The sequence below is a fragment of the Vidua macroura genome, chromosome 6 (assembly GCF_024509145.1).
Source record: "Vidua macroura isolate BioBank_ID:100142 chromosome 6, ASM2450914v1, whole genome shotgun sequence".
Taxonomy (NCBI): Eukaryota; Metazoa; Chordata; class Aves; order Passeriformes; family Viduidae; genus Vidua; species Vidua macroura.
This window is the reverse complement of record NC_071576.1, coordinates 27982369-28004577: the sequence shown is the minus strand read 5'-3', so window position 1 is coordinate 28004577 and position 22209 is coordinate 27982369. Positions and strand designations below refer to the sequence as shown.

At 45.1% G+C, this 22209-nt stretch overlaps 1 long non-coding RNA gene across 1 annotated transcript; it reads right to left on the bottom strand.

Annotated features, from left to right (window-relative positions):
* Positions 1–12853: 12853 nt before the first annotated feature.
* On the bottom strand, positions 12854–19004 carry LOC128809410 (uncharacterized). Its single transcript, XR_008437713.1, has 3 exons — positions 17868–19004; positions 14773–14846; positions 12854–13070 (listed from the first exon to the last, which is right to left on the bottom strand). It is a non-coding gene; the product is annotated as an uncharacterized LOC128809410 (long non-coding RNA).
* Positions 19005–22209: the final 3205 nt, after the last annotated feature.

Genomic DNA, 22209 nt, shown 5'->3' with positions numbered 1-22209 from the left:
CTTAAAAACTTGAAAGTTTTACACACATTTTTCTTTGCTGAATTTGCCACTTGTTTCCCTATGAAAAACGCTTATCCAACTCAGTAGTGAGTGAAATTCATTATCATATAATGACAGCTGGTTTTATTACATATTTCTTTCCCCTGTGGCATATGTTTTCAATACTGCTATTTATGATACAGCTTGAATGCTCTAACAGATAGTCAAAATCACACAACAAAAGTGCAAGATTCTGAGCCAGGTGAAAATTCAAAATAAAAAAAGCATTTCAGTGTCAATGCCACAATTCAAATGTTCTTTTCTCAGCCTAGATGGACTCATAACTAGCATATTTTGTTATCATGCCTTTAAAAGATGTGTTTTTCTCTCACTCAAACTCTTATCAAATATCTTTCCTAGTGAAATATGCAAAGTCCTTGTATGAATTAGTAATACAAGCCACAATAATGTAACAGCTACTTTGTTTATGAGAGACAATTTGGTTTGGAAATTTAACTTTTTATTTTAAATTAGCCCTTATAAATACTGTATTATTGATCTACCTGAGATATATTGTCTGTCTGTGCTTGTACTCCTCATAACCTCCAAAACTCCTGGCCAAATTCAGAAAAAGATAAGAATGGGGTCAAAGCGTTAAAGAGAAGTCTCACAAGTTCCATTGAAATAGATGTCTAGATAGAGGACACAGAGCCAGATTGCTGTCCCACTAGGAATAAAACATCAGTGACAGCTCAGCAGTTACCTTTTTTGATTGACCTCTTGCTACCCAGTCAGCAAGTATTCTGCCAGCATGTCAGTGCAAAAGTAGCTCTGAGCTATGGAGAGCATATAATGTCCTCTGCACAGCTGATATCTGCAGACTTGAAAGGCAGCTGAGCAGACTGGAAAGGGGCAAGTCTAATAGAGTTGGGCATAAACCTCAGTTTAAATAGTCAAAGCTGCTGTAATGGGACAAAGGAAGGGATATAAGACTGTCAAATACAAATCCTCAAAACATGACTTCAATAGCTCTGCTGTTCTCAGAACCATTTGTTTCATTGTTTTTATTAAGACAACAGAAACCAAAACACAACCAAGGAGCCACAACAATAAAATTACTCCTCATTACATTTTCCTTTTAAATTGTTTAGCTTGTACACAGCCAATAAAGTGATCTCATTATAGAATTTGGCAGAGGAGCTTGATGGGACATAGAGCTACATGATACTGCAGTTACAGTGATAGCATCTGAGGAGTCTATCTCAGCACCCTGCTGCACTCAGCGCAATGCAAATATATGAAGGAAATAAATATTTTCTTCTTTCCATCTGATTTTGTTTTCACCCATCTTCTTTTATGTCTCCATCTGTATATAGGATAATCCCAAGGGCTGAAAAGGAAAACCTCATTCATAACAAACACCTAAAAACACACACTACTGTTAAATCAGTTCCCTATGACAGCTACTCTGGTGGCATAGTTGTTGGATTTTTAGTGAGCTTGTTCAGTGGCATAGGGATAAAATGACTCTGAGATGGACCCCTGAGGAATAGTCCTAGTAGAATTCTGTCAGCTTGCCGTCAATTTTCACTCCTTCTCATGCCACCACTGTCAAGCCAGTGAAACTGGACACTCTGTTACCAATGCAGTGAGATCAAGTTGCACTGATCTTGCAGAGGTAGGTTTGTGAGTCGCTAGAGAACACTGGGCTACTGGGCTTCTGATTGGTACTATCTTGTGTAGTAAATTTATCTCAGAGCAGAACTAAAAAAAATAAAGTTTGTTAGGCTAGTTGTTTTGTTGGCTGGTTCAAAAGAAAAAGGGAAAAGGAATGAAGAGGGGGGAAAAAAGAAAAAAAAAAAACAAGGAAGGGAAAGAGAGAGGGAGAGGGAGAGGGAGAGGGAAAGAGAAAGGGAAAGGGAAAGGGAAAGGGAAAGGGAAAGGGAAAGGGAAAGGGGAAGATTGTGTCAGTCCAGAAAATAAAACTGAAAAATAATTCAGGGACAAGACCCCTTAAAACCCCTAGCTAATTCTTACTAGACATTATTGATTTTTTTAAACAGAGTAAGACCTAACAAAATCACTCAGTAATGGAAATATTTCAAGAGATGCTTTTCAATTTTTTTTTTTTTTTGTTATTCAGGATAAGTATGGGGGAAAATTATACAAACACCAAAAAATAATAAGCCAAATATTTTCCCTCTCCTCCCTAAATATCAAGAGATTGCTTAGAAAAAAGTGATTTTCAGAAAACAGCCTAATCTGAATTTTAATTTATGTTTTCTGAGAGTTTGGGTAAGCTTTTTACTAGCAACCTAGAAATTTTCTTTTATAATGCCACTTCATAAAAGGCATGGAGCTGAGTTTTTATGACAATGGGGACCAGAATTGCATCCAGCACCAAATATCCCTCCAGCTTGTGGTGAGGTGGTGAGAGCTCCATTCTTAGGAATTTTTCGCTGCTGTATTGGTTCACAAATATCTCGTTCGCTTCTCTTTGTCCTCTCTGTTTCAAGGGTATCAATAATTCACTAGGAACCCATACCAGCAAGACAGTATTCCTGACCCAAAAGGCTACAAAAGTCAACTGTAAGGGACCAGCCTCCATCTAACCTCCTCCAGCTGCTTTTGTAAGGTACACTGTGAGCACCAAACAGGATCTTTTCCCCAGAACTGGGGATATAGGCAGACCTCCTTCCCTTCAGTCACGGGATAACAGCATGGACAGTACAGGTGTGGGGTGGTACAAAGCCTTGTCCTTACCTGACAGAGAGGAAAATTTTTATCCATTTTGTGTCACTTCACTGTTACATGGAAAGAAAAGAAATGGCAGACTACTGTCAGAGAGCATTGAAAAATCAGCACTGTAGAATCTTATTCAAAGTATTTCCCTTTAAAATTTTCCAGGAATAAGAATGCTCCACACTCAATAGAAAATAGCCACAGCTTGGTCATAACTGAGGAAATACAGCAGAGAACTGTTTGCAATAAAGCTAAAGATATCCTTTTTTCACCTTTTAATGACCCCTTCCTTTTGTGCTCTAGAGGTTCTTAATGAAAAATGTGCACTCAGAAGATATATATCTACTTTTCACAATCTAGCATGTGCAAAGAAGAAGCTATTCATAGAGGCAAATGCCCAGCATCTTATTTGAAATACTGTTCCTGCTGATAGCAGAGTGGCACTCAGAACAGGGAGCTTGTATTTGGACAAAACATTTTTTACAGTTACTATGTGATATGGCAAGAAGAGAGTACAAAGAAAAGCAATGAGAGGAAGGCAAGGACAAAGCTGATGTGGTTTCATTAAAATTACTGTAATTACAAAAGTTTTCAGCAGTAGCGTGTACGTGGGTGCACAGTTCTTATTGAATACTTGAAATATATCACCTGCTTCCCCGAGAATGATGACTCCAAGTTCAGTACTGGCAGGAAGATATGGGGGATCTGATGCCATTTCTAGTCAGGCAGTTATATTCCCCAATCATCATGGTTTCTTCCCCTGCTCTTGTGCATCAAGTTCCAACTCTCTAAGTGGAGTTAAACCACTCAAAGTCACTTTCAGAAATGGTCCAGAGCACAGCATTTAGATCTCAGGAACAGTTTTGTTGGCTCCAGAAGACTTTAAGCTGGGTAGGTGTTTTACTGCTCTCTGGAGCCAGACACAGTTCTCATACTCAGGCTTAAAGATGCCACAAAACATTTCCAGAGAATACTTCTTTGTTTTTTAAGAAATGTGTTTCGCCAAAGAAACACAATTAAGACAGCATGTTTGGACTTCATTTATTTTTTTTTTTTTATCAGATTTCAAGGAAAAGCAAGCAAAAGAATTTTTCCATCACACAAAGTGATAGAGCCAGGAGAGACCATGTCATGACATTCTCACATTTTGATACTGTCCATAAACACTAAGGGGCAACTCCATTTGCTAAAATGTTCTTTCTGACTTAAAGAAGAATTTTTTTAAGGGTAATGAAAAGTATTTTGCTGGTGTGGCTTTATTTGCTTTCTCTTTTTTGCAATGGAGCCACTTTCATGTCACAGCAGCTAACAGAGGAATCATCCTTACCATCAACTCACTTGATTCTGTCTTTGTCATAAAATATGCTAGTAACATGATAAGTCATAGAATAAGCTAGTAACATGTCAACTGACTGATGTGCTATGGAATATTTTTTTTAAATAATTATAATTTGGGGAATTTTTTTCTCTGTCCAAGCCCAAAGGGTCTTGTATGCTGCTTCCACTAATGTAGCTACTTATGTCATAAAATACTGCTGAAATCAATGGGACTATTTATGGAGTCATTTTCATTCAAAGGGCTTCATTCTCTGATTATTTATTCTGTTTTTTCACAAGTGTTACTCTGCTTACTTGAACAGAGTTACTTCTATTTTAGCTGATGCAAAAGAAACTACAGTCAAAGGTGACAGAGTCTGGCACTAAATGTCTTTGAAAATAGTTGCTTCAAAATAAAGAAAATAATATCTTTGGATAAGAGCAAATCACAATTTAACAAAAAACCCAACCTGGACTTTGTATGTTCAGTTGGATATTCCAAACAAAAATGAATGCTCAAAGGTAGCATTATTTTTGCAGTTCAAATGCTCCCTATATGCGTGATAAATAGCATCTGTCTAGAATTAAATCTTGCCTTGCTGATGTCATTAAGAGACCTTAAACAGAGATTAGATTTCATCCTGCAGAAACAGGCATACAAAGGCTTTTGTTAAGAAAGTTCTTCATTTCATAATGCTTAGATGCCCAATTTATGGGCCACATTTCAATTATTTAATTGAGTCCACAATCTGCTTCCCACTACCTCCTTTCCCAAGCACCTCAAAGATGTGGATGGAGACCAAGCCCTTGGTGAGATGGATAATCCTGATAGCTGCAACTTCCTATTTCACAGCTGTCTTCATGGTATGGTCCCAACACAGGTATCCTGAATGCCTGACATGTACAAAGCTTATCCTCTTGTAGGGTAACATTCAAAAGCTCCCTTTTTTCACATTTCCAAGGCAGGCAGGGAGAAAGAAATTTTCTACAACTGCTTGTGTATGAGCTATTGCGGGAAATAAAAAGGCTTCTAAGAAGCAGCAGACTTATTGTGCCTGCTTTGCATGGCTTCTGAGTAAATGTGTGCATACTTTCAGATTTTATGCACATGTGAAGATCAGCTGTCCCAGTTATGCATGGTGGGTGGCATGCTGTGGCAAGAAGAATGGGCTCCACAGTCATAATTGGTAAGCTTCTGATTGAGCTGAGCTGACTGAGCACAGTACACATCATGTAGCACTTTTCACATTGCCAAGTTAACAGCTATCACCAGAGGTAGAATTTAAACTGCTGGAATAAACAAAGTCAAGGGGAAGTATCTTGCTGAAATGTCACCTCCCACAGAGCTTGTGGAAAGGCATTACTATTGTAAAGGTGCATATATAAGATTTCAAAATTGATATTATGTCTCAAAATATATACTTCAAGAAAGCAAAGCATACATCAAGGGCAAACAATTATCTTTCCCAGAGATTAAATAAGATTGGCATTTTTTTATATGTTGAAAACTTCCTGGTAGGTTCCAGATGATATTTTATTATCCAGTGTGATCTATCTAAATCAACTAAAATAGTTCACTTGAGGAAAAAATGTAAGCAATTTGTGGTTATATAGTTTTAACTTACCTGCCTTGCTTTGTCTGAAATACAGGGCTATAATCTTGGACAGCTACCAGGAGAATTAACTGGCTCACAAACTGGAAGAACCTTATTTAAGTGGGAAGTGTACTGTAGTTGGAGGTAGAGCTGCTCAAGCAGTAACACTGTGCCAAAGTAGCACCAGAACTGTGGGTCTAAAGACCAAATGTCTTCCTCTTTTATTCTGTCCCATCTATCAGGACTATAAACATAAAGGTACCTGAGAGAACAGAGGAACTCTCCAGCTGGAGCTGCTGCAGAGCAGGGCTTTGAAAATGTGGACTGAAGAGCAGGGTCAGAAACAAAGCAATCTTTGTAATGTCAGCCCTATAGGTTTTCTTGGGAATGTCTGATGCTGGAGTCCTGAGAAGACTGTGCTGCAAAAGGGAGGGCTGTGCTGCATGGAGGGATCTGCAGGGCTGAGACAATGGTCCAGCTGACTGCTGAGTTTCATCTTTGGCCCTATTCTTTGTACTTCAGGATCAGGGCACAAGGCAAGGGTCCTGAAGTGCAGTGACAGTGGGTATCTCTCAGTGCTGGTGGGACTTTATCTAGGGGCAGCCCCACCAACAGAACAGGAAGATGTTGAAGGCTCTGATTTCAGCTAATACTGTCTGATATATTGTTTATGGACGCTGCATACAGACTAGGTATCTAGGGAAAAGGGCAGAATGTTGCTGCCCCCAAAGGAGACAACAGACTGGAGACTGCATATGTCACAGAGGCTGATATAAAAAACACATTTCCAAATTGATTTCTGTAAGTATTGGTGAGGTGCCCTGCCCTCTCCAGAATTTCTTGCTCTTGCCCCGGCAGATCCCACAGCAAGGTGCCATGGTCCATTAAAACTGTCAGTTTTGACCGTGGAGCAAATAGAAAGAGTGGGAATGAATGGAGGACGGGATGGTGTCATAAGCATGGGTTGTTGGTCAGAGAGCTCCTCAAGATCCGGAGCAGACCAGCAGGCGCTGTGGCCAGGTGGTGGGGAAGGTGGCAGTGACTGCTCCATGTGAGAGGGACCAACTGGGCTGTCACACAACTCACTGCAGAGCGTTTGCGGGAAACCAGGATAATTTTTTGTTTGCCAGTGGCTATACGTGTCACCCAGTCTGGGGCACTGCCACACACAATCGCTGGTGATAAAATAAATAGCTAAAATATGAGAATTGAAGCAATTCAAAGACCAAGAGCCCTCAACAAGGAAGTGTTGCTTGGAATAATTCACTATTCTACTTTAAATCCTTGACATACACAGTAGAACTGCATCTTTTTGAAATTCTTCCCTCCCCAGCCCTTCCCTGTCCCCCTCGCTGAGGTCACCCTGATGTCAGCGATGTATGAAACATGTGCATGTGCAAGCATTATTACTAAGACTGTGAAATCCCAGAGTGGTGTCTATTTCCCTGCCTCTGTCATCATTCCCCTCCTTGAGCTGGGGACAGTCGAAGTCCTGCTAACAAATTAGAGAATCTATAAAGCTTCAAAAGGGACAAAGCCTGGTGAGGAGGTGTTAAAGATGCCTGCGCCCAGGGGGGAAGGCGATCTCCGGCAATTCTTGAAGGGAGCGAGAATAAGGGAGTCCGCAGGACTAAGCAGAGAGCAGGAGTACCCTGGCCATACCCTCGAGAGACCCAAAAGGGCTCCTGCCCTCCTGGCTGCTTTGGTTTTTGATTGTTCTTCATCCGTAATTTGAAGAAAGGGGGAAAAATTAGTCTTTTATGAAGGGGGCAGACAAGTAAATTATTATTTTGCTTCTTGCTTGACTTGAGGGCTAGAGATTAATCTATGTAGCCCTTTCGCTGGTTTGAATTAATGTCAGGAGCGAGAAACGCACCCGGGAAAATTAGACAGGAGAAGGATCACCTTTAGCTAAAACCGTACTTTGCGTGTATTAGTTTATTTGTGCTTATTTTTCCCACGTCAGTTCTCCGATTGTAAGGAAATATACCAAGTGCGAAATAAACGTTTCGACAAAGTAAATAACTGTTATTACTACTACACGTCCATAAATATGGTCTAAAACTAATAATTGATCACAGTACTTTTCATTTCTCTGCTTCCACTCACTGAAGGACACCGTGCAACGAAAACCGCGGAGGGCACGGAGCGAAGGAGCTGGGGAGAGAGGGCAGCCCTGCTCGAGGGCGGTGGTCCCGCCGGGAGGAGATGACACGAGACTTCTTCCGCGCAAGAGAGCTCGGAAGGGCCGTCTGAGGAGTGTGGCAAAGAAGAAGCTGGTAAAAAAAAAAAAAAAAGGGGGGGGGGGGGGCTGGGGAGATGCTGTCTAGGTGGATGGCAAGGACGGAGCTTACACCTGCGGTCGCAAGGTCTGTCCCCCCGGCTTGCAGGATCCCATTTTTCCCCAGAGCCCGGGGGTCAGCCGCCGCTTGACGTGGCAGCGGCACCCGGGACGGCGGTGGCTCTTGCAGGACATGCCGAGGGGCGCGGGCGGAGGAGGGGGACCCGAGCGCAGGGCCAGGGCTGCCGCCGAGGAGCCGGGGCTCCGTCCTGGCTTGGGCGAGCTCCGCCTCCGCTCCCCACACGTCGAGGGGCACTGCCTCAGGCGGCGGCGGGGCCGGGCGAGGCCCGAGGCTGCTCGCCGAGGCCAGCGGGCCAGTGCCGGGGCAGGCAGGCTTCCCGACAGCTCCGCAGCCCTCCCCGCTCGGCCCGGCCTGCTGGGGCGGCGGGGCCTGGGAAAGGGGCCTGCAGGGTTTGCTCATTCCCGTGGAAGCAGGGCATCTAAGGCGAGATACATGGGAATGCTCCCAGGTATGCCTTAGAGACCTCCTGTGGCGGCCTCGGAGTGTTTTAACCTCGTCTCCAAAGGAGTCGAGAGCAAGGACTCACTTCGTGATAGCCCTGCTAACACCAAGCATACTGGCGGGCACCTAAGAACCCCCGGAAAGGGAGGCTGGCATGACTGCTCGGACCTAGCATGACGCTAGCGGACACCTTTCCCTCTTAAGGGAACGGTGCTCTCGTTTTCTTTCACACCGCGGTTGCCGTGCGGGGCTGCCGAAGTGCGTTATCACCTGGGAAATTAGATAGTCAAACCTAACTTCTTCTTCCTGCTTCTGCGGGAATCGCAAAAACACAAGGAACCAAAAAGAGAAAAAAAAAAAAAAAAAAAAAAGAAAGAAGGGGGAAAAAAAAAGGGAGGGAAATTATAGGTTTCAAATATTCTTTCATTTATCTGCCCAGGCTTCCAAGCAGGAGGGAAAACGAGCTCTTATCTTTTTTTGCTAAAGTAATTTCTGTGCAATCCCGATCGGAGCCACATCTCTCCACTGCCAAGCAGCTCTCTTTCGAGTATGTTCACATTAGGTATGATGTTCATAATAATAACAACAACCCCGAAAATTATGAGACAAGAGCACGTTTGACAGTGTTTGAGAAATTCAAATACAGCTGCATCGGCTTTGTCTCTGGTTCAGTCACATTTATTTCCCTAAGCTAGGCAGACAGCCTGAGTGAAGCATGACAATGAGGTTTGTAAATAGCAAATGGAAGGGTTTGCAGGGTTGTTGGGTTTATGTTGGTTTTTTTTTTCTTCCTCCCCTCCCTGTTTGATTTTACTCTCAATCCAAATAACCTTCCTTAGTGAATGTTTCAGACAAGAGAATGTGAGCGGGAGGGGACGAGGGGGGCTTATAATTGCAGGTTCCCTTTGGAGCTGGAATTAAAACGCTGACGGCGTGTGTTGCAGAGGAAAGGTGCAGAGGCAGACTCCACTCTGACTGCAGGACGTCTGTGTTGTCATTGCTATAGCGTTTATTTACAGCTAAGCGCTTGAGAGCAAACGATGCTTCAAAAGCGCTAAAGCTGGGTGCCCTACTCTCTATGCCGAGATGCCAGGAGCACCCCAGGCGGGAAAGGGACCCAGGCCCAGAAACCCGCTCCCTCCGTTGGGACCTCGCAGCCGCCCAAGGAGAGCTCTGGGATCGGTGCTACCTCTGGGCAATTTCACATTCGCATCCTTCCTGGGCGTCCCGAAGTGGGGCTGGGGGTAGGGGGGAGATCAGCTGGAGATGGCTTTAAAATGTCTTAGTAGAGCGAATAGGTGGACATTAGGACAGCTAATTTCGATCAGTTACTCTTGCTAGGTTCAAGTGCCCTGTGCTTGGCACTGCGCACAGACCTGTACCTCAACGAAAGCACTGGGGATGGGGTGAAATTAATAATTTCTTTTCCTTATTCAAGTCAGGTCCTCACTTCAACAGACCTCTCCTGCTTTCTCTGGTTGAGAAATGTATTCCTGTCTTTTATCAAGCTCTTACTCTCCCCTTCCCGTGACCTTGTCTCAAGGAAAAAAAAAAAAAAAAAACCAACAAAACAAGCCAACAACCACCCAATTTACTTCAGCTACTTAGATCAGTTAAAATACATTTGCAAAAATGTCTGCAGCTCTTCAAAACTTTCTCTGCTTCCTTATCAAAGGCATCTTCCCAGTGGAAGATTAGGAGAGCTTGTTTATTTGTTTTGGGTTGTCTCAAAACTCTCTCAGTCTGTCGCTTGTTACTGCCTAGCGTGCCCATCTCCTCACGACCGGCTGAGAGATGCTGTGGTCCTGGCAGCTGGATCCGAGCGGAGAACTTCACTTGCTGCACACATAACCCCCAAAGATTCCCGCAGAGACTATTGTGCCTTGCTAAGTGTTACTGAACATACCAGTAACTATTTTTCTTGGGCTCTTTTTAGCCACCGCGGCTTCAGCGAAGGCCTTTTCTTATGACTGCCATTGCAGTCCCTATTCATGAGAAAGGGCAGGAGACGGACGTCGGAATCCTCATCTTTTCCTGGGAGGGCAGGAGGGAGGAACGAGTGGAAACCTTTGTCGCTTCGGGAAGCCTGTCACTAAGCGGACGAATCCTGTCCCTGCTCTCCGTAAGGCAAGGAACGAGACTGCAATAATAGAATACAAACATGTGTTTTGTTTTCCATTAAGTCGATAGACCGGACAAGGTCTACCCCGGGGAAAAGATGACTTGAACTGTTAATGAGAGCTGACACTAGGATTTAAATAGTGAAGCTCCTTTCGCCAGCAGTGTCCCCGCAGTATTGCTTTTTTTTTTTTTTTTTTCTCCTCTCTTCTTCACAGGTCTGGGAGGTGCCCCAGCAGTGCTCGCCGGGACGGTGCCTGCCAGTGGGGACATCTCTCAGGGTGAAAGTGGCAGGAGCTGACACTTCGGCGCGTCTGTTTTTTTTTTTTTTTTCATGGAAGTCCTTTGGAAGCGAGAGGGGGAGACGAAGGTGCGCATAATTCTCTTCTCGGTGCCCGGTGTAGGTAAACGTAAAACTGACCCGTTTTGTACTGGTACCAACACTGCACAGAAAACTTTAGGCCGTTTGAAGGGCAGCACAGCGGTGCCTAACGCTTAGAAAAGCGCCGGCGCGGCCCGTGCGGACGGGCCGGGGCTGCGGGACGAGTTCCCCGCTCTGGGGCCGGCCGGGCAGTGCCGCTGCCGCGGGCGCTGGCTGTTCCCCGGCCGGAGCGGCGCGGCGGGCGCTGGCGGCCCGTGGCCACTAGATGTCGCCGGCGCCGTTCGGATAGCGCTCGCTCCCCGCCGCAGCCGCCCGCTCCGGTCCGGGCGCGGCCAGCGGGCACCGCTCCGCTCCGCTCCACGCGGGCCTGCCCGGGAGGAATCGCACACGGCCCCCGCCTTCCCCGCGGGCACCGGGTCCCGCGGGGAAACCTCGGAGTCCCAGGGGCGGCAAGCCTTTCTGCGGCCCCGGCCGCGGCTGTCTCGGTTAGCCATACGGTGGCCTGCTGGGTGAGGGGCTTTATGGTGTGAAATTCGACGATGAAAGGGTCTCTGCGGAAGACACACAGGAGGTTCGAGCCGGGAACCTGGGTAGCGTGTTCCCGTGGAGATGTACGGAGTTTGTGCTTCGGCCGGTTTGCAGGGGCCAGAGCACTGCGGGTGCTTGGCTCCCACGGGAATACGGTCCCATCGGTAAAGGCTACTGCGCACACTGGGATCCCCCACATGAAGCTCCGGTGCCGCCAGAGGCAGATGCGAAGCACGAAGTCGGCGGCTGGCCCTGGGAAAAGCTCCCAAGCTGAGCATTTCTGTTGTGTGAAGTGCCCGCATTAGCAGCCCGAACACGTAGGGAAAGGCTGACATCTGCGATTTGGTACGAGGCACCCGAGAAATGACAGACCTCCCGGTGCAGAGGGGCGCCCCCGCCTCGGCTCCCGGCGGGGGAGGGACCCACCGAGCCCCGGTGGCGCCTGCGGGAGCGGCTTGCCCCAGGGAAGGAAACCTCCTCTCCTGAGATTTCCTCAAATCTGAAAACAGCTATACGACAGTATATAGTCCAAATCTAGAGATTCAGAACGTTCACGGTCAATGCGTCAATGCCCAGAAGTGAAAAGATAGAAGGGGACCTTAGGTATAAACTTTGAGCCTGATTCCAGTGGAAGTACAAATAACAATAGTTTCCAGGCTTTTGTCCCCGGTTTACAAAATAACACGTAAAATAGAGGTTGCACCGTGGGTCATTTTCCTCAGCCTTTATGCCAACGCACCTCTGCCTTTTGACTCCTCATTGTATAGTTTATACACCACTCCTCTACCACCCTCCCGAATTTTTCAAAGCCCATTCATATCACTGATCTGAAGTAGAAAGAAACCAGAGCTACTTTATTTCACAAGTGCTGGCGAAAGCCGCCTGGGCAGGAGAGACCCTTGGGAGCCGGCAGTGAAGGCGCAGTCGGACCGAGCTGCGCTCGCCTCACGGCAGGAGGGACCCGCTCGGATCGGTGTGGGGTCCACCCCGCTGTGAGCACGCACACACACACCAGGTGCAGAAATTTGGAGACTTGATGGGGCGGGGGAGTAAAGAAAAATTGAAAATAAGAAAAGAAAAAAACAAAAAGTCGTTCGGGGTTAAACCCGAAAATAGTAATTTTAAAAAGCCCCCTGGCAGAGGAGTCCTGAAAGTTTCTTCTAAGTCTCTTCGTATTTTCCGTAGTCTGTAGTTTGTACTGGGCTGTTGGAGTAGCGTCACGGAGGACATGTGCCATTCCCACTGATCTGTGTTTGTGTGGTCAAAACAGTAAAGGGCACTCTTGTTACTTCGATAGGTTTCCGAGCCCTTGCTGGGCTACGGCTACATGGCACCTCTAAGCACCAAGACACGGGGCATAGGATGTATTGTAAGAACGCATGGGAGTATGCTTGGCATAGCTGACATTTATTGAATTATCCAAAATTAAATAAATTAGTTACAGATAAAGAAATGCTAGGTATTCCATGACACAATTGTTGCACGAACTGCCTTCAACTAAGTTGTTTTGTTTTCAGGGCTGCTCTGCAAGCATCTTCCACACGGTTGGTGGAAATGAGAGATCCCATGGGCTGTTCTGCATTTTCAGAGACGATCAAATCAATCCTGAGAGGGGGAAAAAAAAGTCGCTTTAGAAGGAGAAAAACTGCTGCTTTGGAGAGTTCAATGAATTATTTTAAATGCCGTATATCAGAGAAAAGGCCTCCTATAACAGATTCCTAGATCGTGTCGAATTATAATGAATTGAAGCACAAGAAGCAATTACAAAGCAAATATTGTGATCGGTGTTGTGGGTAAAATCGGAGCCGGATTTATAGAGGAATATTAACTCAGATTTTTTTTTTTTTTTAATCAACATTGATTAGAACGGTGTTAAGCCTAGAGACCTCTTCCTGTAGATGGCGTCCTTTGGGTACTGAGTAATCAATAATAGTACAATCATACTCAGGAGACTTTATTAAGCTTTGGATAGTAAAATAATTAATATATTTTTAGTCATATTTTTTATTGAAAGTGAAAACCCCTGGATTTATCGTAAGCAAAAGTGTGTTTCTCCTTCACGCGGATGCAAATAAAAACTGTTTGAATAAATAAGTTCTTTCTGAACATTTTGTTGTCAAAGTGTTAAATGTCCCCGTCATTTTTATTCAAACACTAACATGATTACAGCCAATTATATATTCACCACTGTTCTTTATTTTAGAGTAATTGTACTTGTCACTAATAAAACAGAGACATAATGGATCGCTACTGTTCTGAATTTTAAAGCAATTTTCTGTAATTTGATTGAATTATACATCATCTCCACTACTTTTTTATTTCTATATTTTGAAATCCTATTTTCTTGAAAATTGCAGTTCTATTCCTGTTTTGTTGATCCTGAAGTAACGAAACCTTCTGTAACATTTATAAATAGAGCCTCGTCCCTTTTGAAATGTGGAAAATCATTATTTCAGTCCCAACATACTGAAAGCTTTAGATTGAAAATATGAAAGTCCAGAGAAGTGCCCAAACCAGATCGTTGGCTCAACACGCGGTCCTTGGAAATGAGAAGCAGAACAAGCAGTGAGGAAAAAATCTCCAGTGTGCATAGGAAGGATTGATGACTTTACTGCAATGATTTGAGGAGTTTCTTGGGGCTCAAACATAGAAAGACGTCAATACAAGCAGTTCAGTTGCTAGTATTTACCACGGAAGAAAAAAGACACGGGGAAAATACATGCCAATTACATTCCTCCAAGAATTTAGAGCCACTATACTGTCCATATGTTCTTTTAGTTAGGCGATTATAGGTGAGAAGCCTAGAATTGACTTGGCTATCTTTAGGAACAGACAATAGAGACGCAGAATGATACAGAAGTATATGGAGAGACCGTAAACACATACAAAATACTGCGGTGAGTTATTCTACTGCTCCTCATGTTGTTTCTCTGAGAATGAGCTCTCAGAGGGCTGGAGTTTTGTTGTTGTTTTCCGAAGCCGAAAGCATGCCTTTAATTTAGCAATTGTATCAACCATCAGCGCAGAGAGGTATGATCTGCCTTGTCGACAAACACAAATCAAAAAAATTATACAAAGGCTTTCACAAGTTAATTTCATATGACAAAACACGTGCCCACCACAGCAGATAAAGTTGAACTATCGTTTGCAAACCGTGGGATTGTGTAAAAAGATGTTTTTAAGTACAGTCAAACACGAATGTTTTCTCCATTATTCTGTAAGGTAAAATTAAGGGAAGGCGCAGGAACGAGCGAGTGGCTCGCTGTGAGATGCTTTCAGTGAAGCTTTAGCGGGACACGATACCGACCTTCAGTGAGAACCACGCTTGTTGTTTTGCAGATTCCCTCTCTAGTATAGCCACAGAAATTAGCTTGAAGTCGCCTTGGAAGGCAGGAAAAAAATAATAAAAAAGAATTATTTTTCGTTTAATTAATTCCAAAGTGTACAACGACTTGAGAGACTTTTCTTTGCCCTTTCATTGGTGTTTTGAAATGAATACGAAAATATAGTGTAATGTCATCCTCTGCAATATTCTGCTAGAAGACAAATGGAAATTACTTATTTGTTGGAGTTTCCGTAGCTACGGCATGATTTCATTACTTGGTAGCGTGCATAGCTCGTTTATAATAAACATTGTTTTCTAAAAACTCCTAGGAAACATAACCTCAGTGTGTGTGAGCGTCTATGTGAGTGCCTCATCTAAAAGACGGAGAGAAGAAACCACACCAGGGGGATGCATTCCGGGAGAAATCTTTCTACGTTTTTCCTCTCCGCATTGTCAATGCCGGGAGAGTCTGTCTGCAGCCACTTCATTTTCTTGGTCATATTATTAGCGAGGCAAAACTACAAGCCCCAGGCTTTAGCGAGTCATGGTCCGTGCTCGGTGGGAGGGACACAAATGGGATTTAACTTGTTGCCAGTCATTTTTGTGTGTTTGTTTGTTTGTGCTGGTGCTTTAAAAGCGAAACAAATTCCAGAAACAAAGCGGGGGGGAGGGGGAGGCCGGGGAGAGAGGGAGGGGGAAAACAAGCTCTATATAAAAGGCATATCATATTAAAATAATACATGGACACACCCACTGATATCAAGGGTACGATATCAGCCCTTCCCCAAGAAACTTATTTCTAAGTGGTAGCGGTTATAATCATCCAACAAGCCCCTTGCCATCACTCCCCCCTCCCTCCGCTAAAGAAAGGAAGAATGAAAGAAAGAAAACATGGAGACCACCCTGCCCGACATAAAAAGTATTCAGAACAAGCTACACAAAGAGGCAGATCCTGCGAGCCATACTTGTGCCAGGACACCAAGGAGCGGGCAGGGTCCACTTCCCGAGCAGCCTCTTGGCGCTAGCGCCAGCCCCATCATCCCGACACCCGCCAAGCTCGGGTGTCGGCCGCGAGCGAGGAACGAGGAACGGTACCTCGCTCCGGCACCTCCTCACGCCTGAGCCCTGACACGGGGAAAGTCAACAGCATCCTCACTCCGAGGCTGCCGAACGCCTTCTCCTAGAGTGGTGTACAGTCGATTGTGTCTTTCTTTGTACACCAGGCATTTTGCTGTGGTTACAAGGGGACCCCGGGGCGGGGGAAGATAGAAGGATAGGGGAGAATGATGCGCTTTTGTAGGCCCGCAGCTGACCCAGCCAAGTCCGAGACCCCGCCGAGCCGAGGGCTGCGGTGGAGGCGCGGTGCGGGGACTGGGCCGCGACGCACGGAGCAGCGGCGAGCGGGCAGCGGCGGGCGCGGCCCGGCCAGGTAGGACGGGCGGATGGGCACCCCCGGGCACCGGCGCCCCCCCGTGCCCGGATGCCTTTGGCGGAGCGACGAAATGGGAACAGCGCTAGGAGAAAGAGACAGACGCTATCTGTCCTTCTGCTGAGGAAGGGGTGGAAGCCGGGGAGGGGGGCGGGTGGAGCGGGGGAAAGGGCGTCTTTTCTCTCGAATCACCGAAAAACTGCAAAGCCAGACTCATGTGTCATTTGCCAAAGATTACGTTTATAGGAGGCTGAAGAGCTTTAGAACAACACCATGAAAATATTCCAGCAACAGTTTCTTAGGAGTCAAAGAGCAGCTAGAGGTCTTCTTCAAGCACTACTTGGGGTTTGTTTTGTTGTTTTTCTTTTTTCTCCCCAGGTTTTTCTTTCCCCCCCGTATTTTATTTCACATTCTTTGCTTCAATATCACAACGCCGACAAAGCACCGGCCTAGAACGTTTTAACAGTAAATTCAACAGAATATAAAACTATGTATTTAAATCTGGAGAACAGAACATGGTTTTTAACTTATTCATTTCTCCCTTGCATTTTATTATCGTCGTCTGCATAACGCTGTGGATAATTCTTAAAGGATATTTTATATTTTTGTTTCTGAATTAAGGAGAGCTTTTGTTACACAGATAGACCTATTGCCTATGCAGGTGCAATGGCTCTTTTCTGCACGCTGGCATATAAAAAAAAGCGATATATAGGATCTAAAAACCCGCAGGTCTTCAAGTTGGCAGTGAGTATAAAAAAAGTATTCTGTTCTGAAAAATTGCGGCAGTGGAAGCTGAACACAATAAATCTAGTGGATGCTCTACTAGCCTAGATAGGCTTTCTGTGGATGGCATTCTATAGCTACGGGAATAAATAAATAAAATCTTCAGCTTTTAATTAAGGCGATTTAATTCAGACCTCTCCACTCCGCGTAGTCGCCGTGGGAAATGTATACTCCAATGTTTACTCGGATCTCTTTCTGTCACTATTCTGTCTTGTTTTACGCTTACGACATCAGCAAAGCTTTCTGGCCCCTACAGCCATTGTTTCCCATTTCGACGTTCTCCGTTGAACCTCTGCTCGCCCAAGAAACTCCCTAAAGTTCAACAGGATGGAACTCAGTGCACTTAGTTTATTAATGTCATTGTTTTAAACGCTACCTCTCCCCTAGTTGCTCAGGCTTCTCTAAGGTATACAGTGCCCCGGTGGCGGTTCCTTATGGTACAGTGCAGCTTCTCAAAAGATCATCGGATGGAGAAATTTAGCTCTTTTTGAAACATTTAAGTAACTGAGCAATTAATTCTGAATGGGGTGGGGGGAGGGAAGACTAGAGACCTTAAATAAGGTGGGGGCAGCGGGGAGAGACACAATACAGCTAGCCCAAAAACAACAGGGATGTGTATGCATGGGAGGGAAACTTAAAAGGTTTGTATTTAAAGTGTGCTTGCAAGGTCTTCGGCACAATATGTGCTGCTCTCCTTAAAGGGGCACCGAGTGCCAATAACCATTAGTCATCCAGTAAGGACCTTTCATTACAGATTTATCTTTAGGGGGAGTTCCCCGAAGGGAACATAGCTGCGGATTTCAAACCCGGTCCAGTTCCAGTTACACAGTGCGTACACGCTGCAATAGAAGGTAGAGATACTTACCAGAGTTTCGGGAATGCGCGGATAGCACCAAGGTCTCTGCAGTGCTCCTTTCCTCTGCGGAATACTATCTTGCATCCGAGGCAGATCCCAGTCTATATTTGATATTAACAGCCTCAAATACGAGGCTCTCCCATAGACATTTTTTTCCAGGGTTTTCAAGCAAATTTCTCGGTGCCACAATGTTATGATGGAAGGATGCTGAAATGACAGGCCTTGTAGACGCTTGTCTTAATCATCGGCTTCTTAATTTAGTTTTAGTGCTGTGGTTTTGTGTGTGTGCGCGTGTGTGTCTGCGCTTGTGTGCGCGCAAGAGAAGCCTCTGACAACCTGCAGCTTCCTAATGACTGACGAGGCAGGGCTGCTGCAGCAAAGTAACACTTCCCTGGTGTGAAGACCTCTTACTGGGAAGTTTAGTTCACTACTGTTCTCGCAATCCTAATCGTATAACTTGTAACTAAAACCTATGGAAGAAGGATATAGCATGCTAAATAGACTAACTTCTAATCACTAGAAGCTGTTGAGGATTAACTGGAAGCTGGCTAGAGGCGGACACCTAAACTTAAATCTACAAATGCAGAGAGAAGTCTGGACCATTGAATGCTTCTTCCTCTCCCTCTTTGCCTCCATTCATCCATCCACCTTCAGTCCCATTCACCCCTCTTCAAAATGTTTGACTAACTCTCTCTCTTTGTTAGCGCACTGCTCTGTCCCCATTCGCCATGCCTTAGCAGCAGGGTATCAGTATCTGCTGAGCAGTCCTTACCTTAATTGCCCAGGTAACCTGGAATAAATAAGGCAAGCTTATAGTCAAGGGGGAATAGAATTATATAAGCGTATATGGAAGCATTTACTGTACCGAATGTGATATTACTGATTGTTAAACCGAAGTGTCCGGACTCGTTTCATGGAAGCATGATGCCATCGAAGCGTGGTTACTAAATACCCTTTCTTCATGGCTGAAAAAAAAATTCTCATTCATTTCTTAAGCTGTCAGTACATTTTAGCAGCTTAACCGCCATGAAAGAGCTCATGAGTACAGAGCCACTATACCCGTGTGAAGGGGGATTGAAGGCTGAAGCTGAGGCGGGGGGTGGTGCAAGGGAAGTACGTTATATCCATTAAGTGTACATTGGAGAGGGTCTTTTCTTCCTTTGGCCTTTAATTTAAACACGAAATAAAAATTAAAATTAAAAAAAAAAAAAAAAAAAGTACGGGGGAGGGCGTGGGCAGAAAAGTATGTGGTTGAAACACTATCCCTACGAGTTATACCCAAGAGCTGCACGGAGATCGCTGCTGAATGGCACTCCAGCCAGGACGTTTCAACTCAGCTATTCAGCCCCATCCTGACCCCGGAGTAGATACTCTCAGTCTATCCCCGCCGCTCGGTTCGGTGGATCCGCAGCGTCGAACGTGCAGGTGAGGCATCATTCACACTCTGCAAAGAGCCGGCTCCCCTCTGCAGACCCACCCGTATTTCACAGGGCTGGGGCTGTGTGCCTCCGTTCCACGCACAAGCTTCTATTCCAAACACTCCACAAAACCTGCCCTGTTAGAAAATGCTGCCATGAGGGACTTTCTTAAAAGAATTGGGGTTTAGACAGAGTTGAGCGGTCAAACCTGCTGCTCGTGCAGTGCCCCGATGCACAAAGGTACCACTGAAGTGGAGTTGTGTTCTGGGCAGAGCTCAGGAAGGAACTGGCGTTAGAGTAAGACTCTTGCATTTCCAAAGTAAATAGTTTTATATAGAATGCCTTTCCTGCCGAAGGAAAAAAAAAAAAAAAAAAAAGACTCGAAAGTTAAAGTCCAGCAGAAATTATAATTGACGTGGCTTCTCTCCCGTAAATAATGAATTAATCTTCATGGACGTAAAAAGATATGTACTGCATATTGGACAAAACATTTCCTTTTTTGGTAGAACTGTATATCTACAGCATTAAATATATATATATATATAAATCCTAAGTTTGTGCACAGAGTTTTATTCCGCACCCATGACAAATGACCAAATGTTAAATCTAGATCATCAAATGTTTTTAAAGTGTGCTTCTTGTGGTGTTAGCCTTTTGCTCAGAAATGCAAAAAAGATAAAACTTCTATTTTCTTCCCTGCTACATTTTCATCTCTGATCACAACAGAAAGTAAACTCAGCTTTGACCTAAGAAACACCTCAAGGCATTAAAATTTCAACAGGCAATGTCAGTGTTACATTAAACAAGAACTCCTCCAGTTCGCTACAGAGCTGGGATTTGAATAAAACGTTCAATGTTAACAAACAATACACACGTTTGGCACTTCGTGTATTAAATGGATCAAAGAGATTTGATAAGGCACAATACACCATTTGTACAGACCTGATTGAGTTAATATAATATCAGCAAATTTTACAACGAAATGAATCTGTTTCTTTTCTTTGTGTTTAAAACCAGCACAGATTACAAATTTTAATGATCTGAAAATGTTTGGTATACAAAATCATGCTTATTTCAGTATTAGCAAAAACACAAGAAATTTTTCAACACAAACACCCAGCTGTGTCTATTTTAAAAGCAGTTCAATGACAGCTTGCACTTATGAGCATGCAATCAGCTAATTTCGCTTTTTTTTTCTTCTGTGTTAATCAACACTTTCCTTCCTGCATATCAGAGTACAAATAGTATAGTTACTCCACATCAGTAAATGTTTACGTAACCTGTCCTTTCTCAAGAATCTGGTTACACCGAATCATTACATGCTAGACCGAGTAGGAAAACGCACTGGGCCCAACCACCCTAATGGGATCCTAGTGCACCATAATGACACATATTAGTTAATGATCATCATAATCATAATAATATGCAGGAAGCTTACCTTTCTTCTTACCCCTTGCCATGGTAGAGTCAGATAATATCCTCCTCATTGCACTCTTTGTCAAGAAATCCCATACATTGACTTCAGTGTTGAGAAATGAATTGTCATGATAAAAAAAAAAAAACCCAAACCAAACAACCTGAATTTCTAAAACAAAAAAAAAAAAAAATCCAAAACTAAACAACAAAGGAAAAAAGAGTGGTTGTTGATCAATAACTTGTGTGTGTGTCAGTAGCAACCTGTTATGAAATTGGTTAAATAAATACAATTGTGGTAAGGTCATTCGAGGTTAATCCAATGCCCAGAGTTCATGCCATCCCCAATTGCAATTGTTTATTACTGGTCCATTTTACTTGTCCTCGTTATTTACTCTCTCTTTCCCACACTCGCTTTTCCTCCCTCCCTCGTACACAGACATACACAAACACATATAGAAAACGCACGTCTGCACAGAACTACATTCACTGCATTATGCTCTAACCTGAATTTCCTTGGGATAAGTTGTTTTAGCTGGGGTTGAGCTGCACGTATTGTTTCTACGGAGCATCTTTTCCTCCAGCACAAACGTGAAGCGGCTTAACGCGGTGCTAGAGGTTTACCACAGCTTTGGTCTGAATGCGATCAGCACGCTCTCTGTCCATTACATTTCCCCTTCTCCTTTCCGAGTTAAGAAAGCTGCGCGATGTATTTCACTTTGTTTTCCGCTTGATTTTTTTTTTTTTTTTTTTTTTTTTTTTGTTCCCGTGTTGACAGTAAAAAACGATATGCTGTGGACGATTAATACCCAACCCTTTGGTCCCGGCAAAGCGCAGCCGTAAGCCCGAGCCTGTATCACCGCGTCTACTTGTGGAAAGCGGCGGTACCAGATCCTTTCCCTGCCCCAGGAGAACCCGGCCTGCTGCCGCCCGCCCTATCCCTTCTCCTAGCAAAACGAAACCCCGCGGAACTCAGACCCCGTGGCGGGGCCCACGGCCCGGGCGGGCAGGAAACCGCAGGGTCGATTTCATGGGCTACCAATACCAAGGTTTATTTTGTACGCCTGGCGCGCGGCCTGTGCGCGGCTGGCTCAGTCAGCCCGGCAGCGCGAAGGAGGAGGCGGCCGGAGCCCGACGCTTCTCGCGTGGCTCTGGCGGCCGCGCAAGGGAAACGGCGTCCGAGCGGGAGCTGCGTGGGGCTGAGGGGCGGCGGCGGGCAGGGAAGCGCGAAGCCCGGCTCCGGCCGCCGGTGACACGGGGCGAGAGCAGTGGAGGAGAAGGGCCGCTCGTTCCCGAGCCTCCCAACTCACAGTCCGGAGAGCGGCGGGCACGGCCCGAGCGGGCCGGAGCAGACCCCGTCTTCCCCCGGCAGGCCGCGGGCAGCGGCGTCCGGCCCCCAGCCGCTGCCGCAGCCCGAGCCCATCCCGCCGCCTGCGTCCCCTCCGGACGATTGTTTTGTTTTCTGCCTCGGCAAAATAACAAACAGAAATAACCGGGCCTGGGAAAAGAAATTCGCCGAG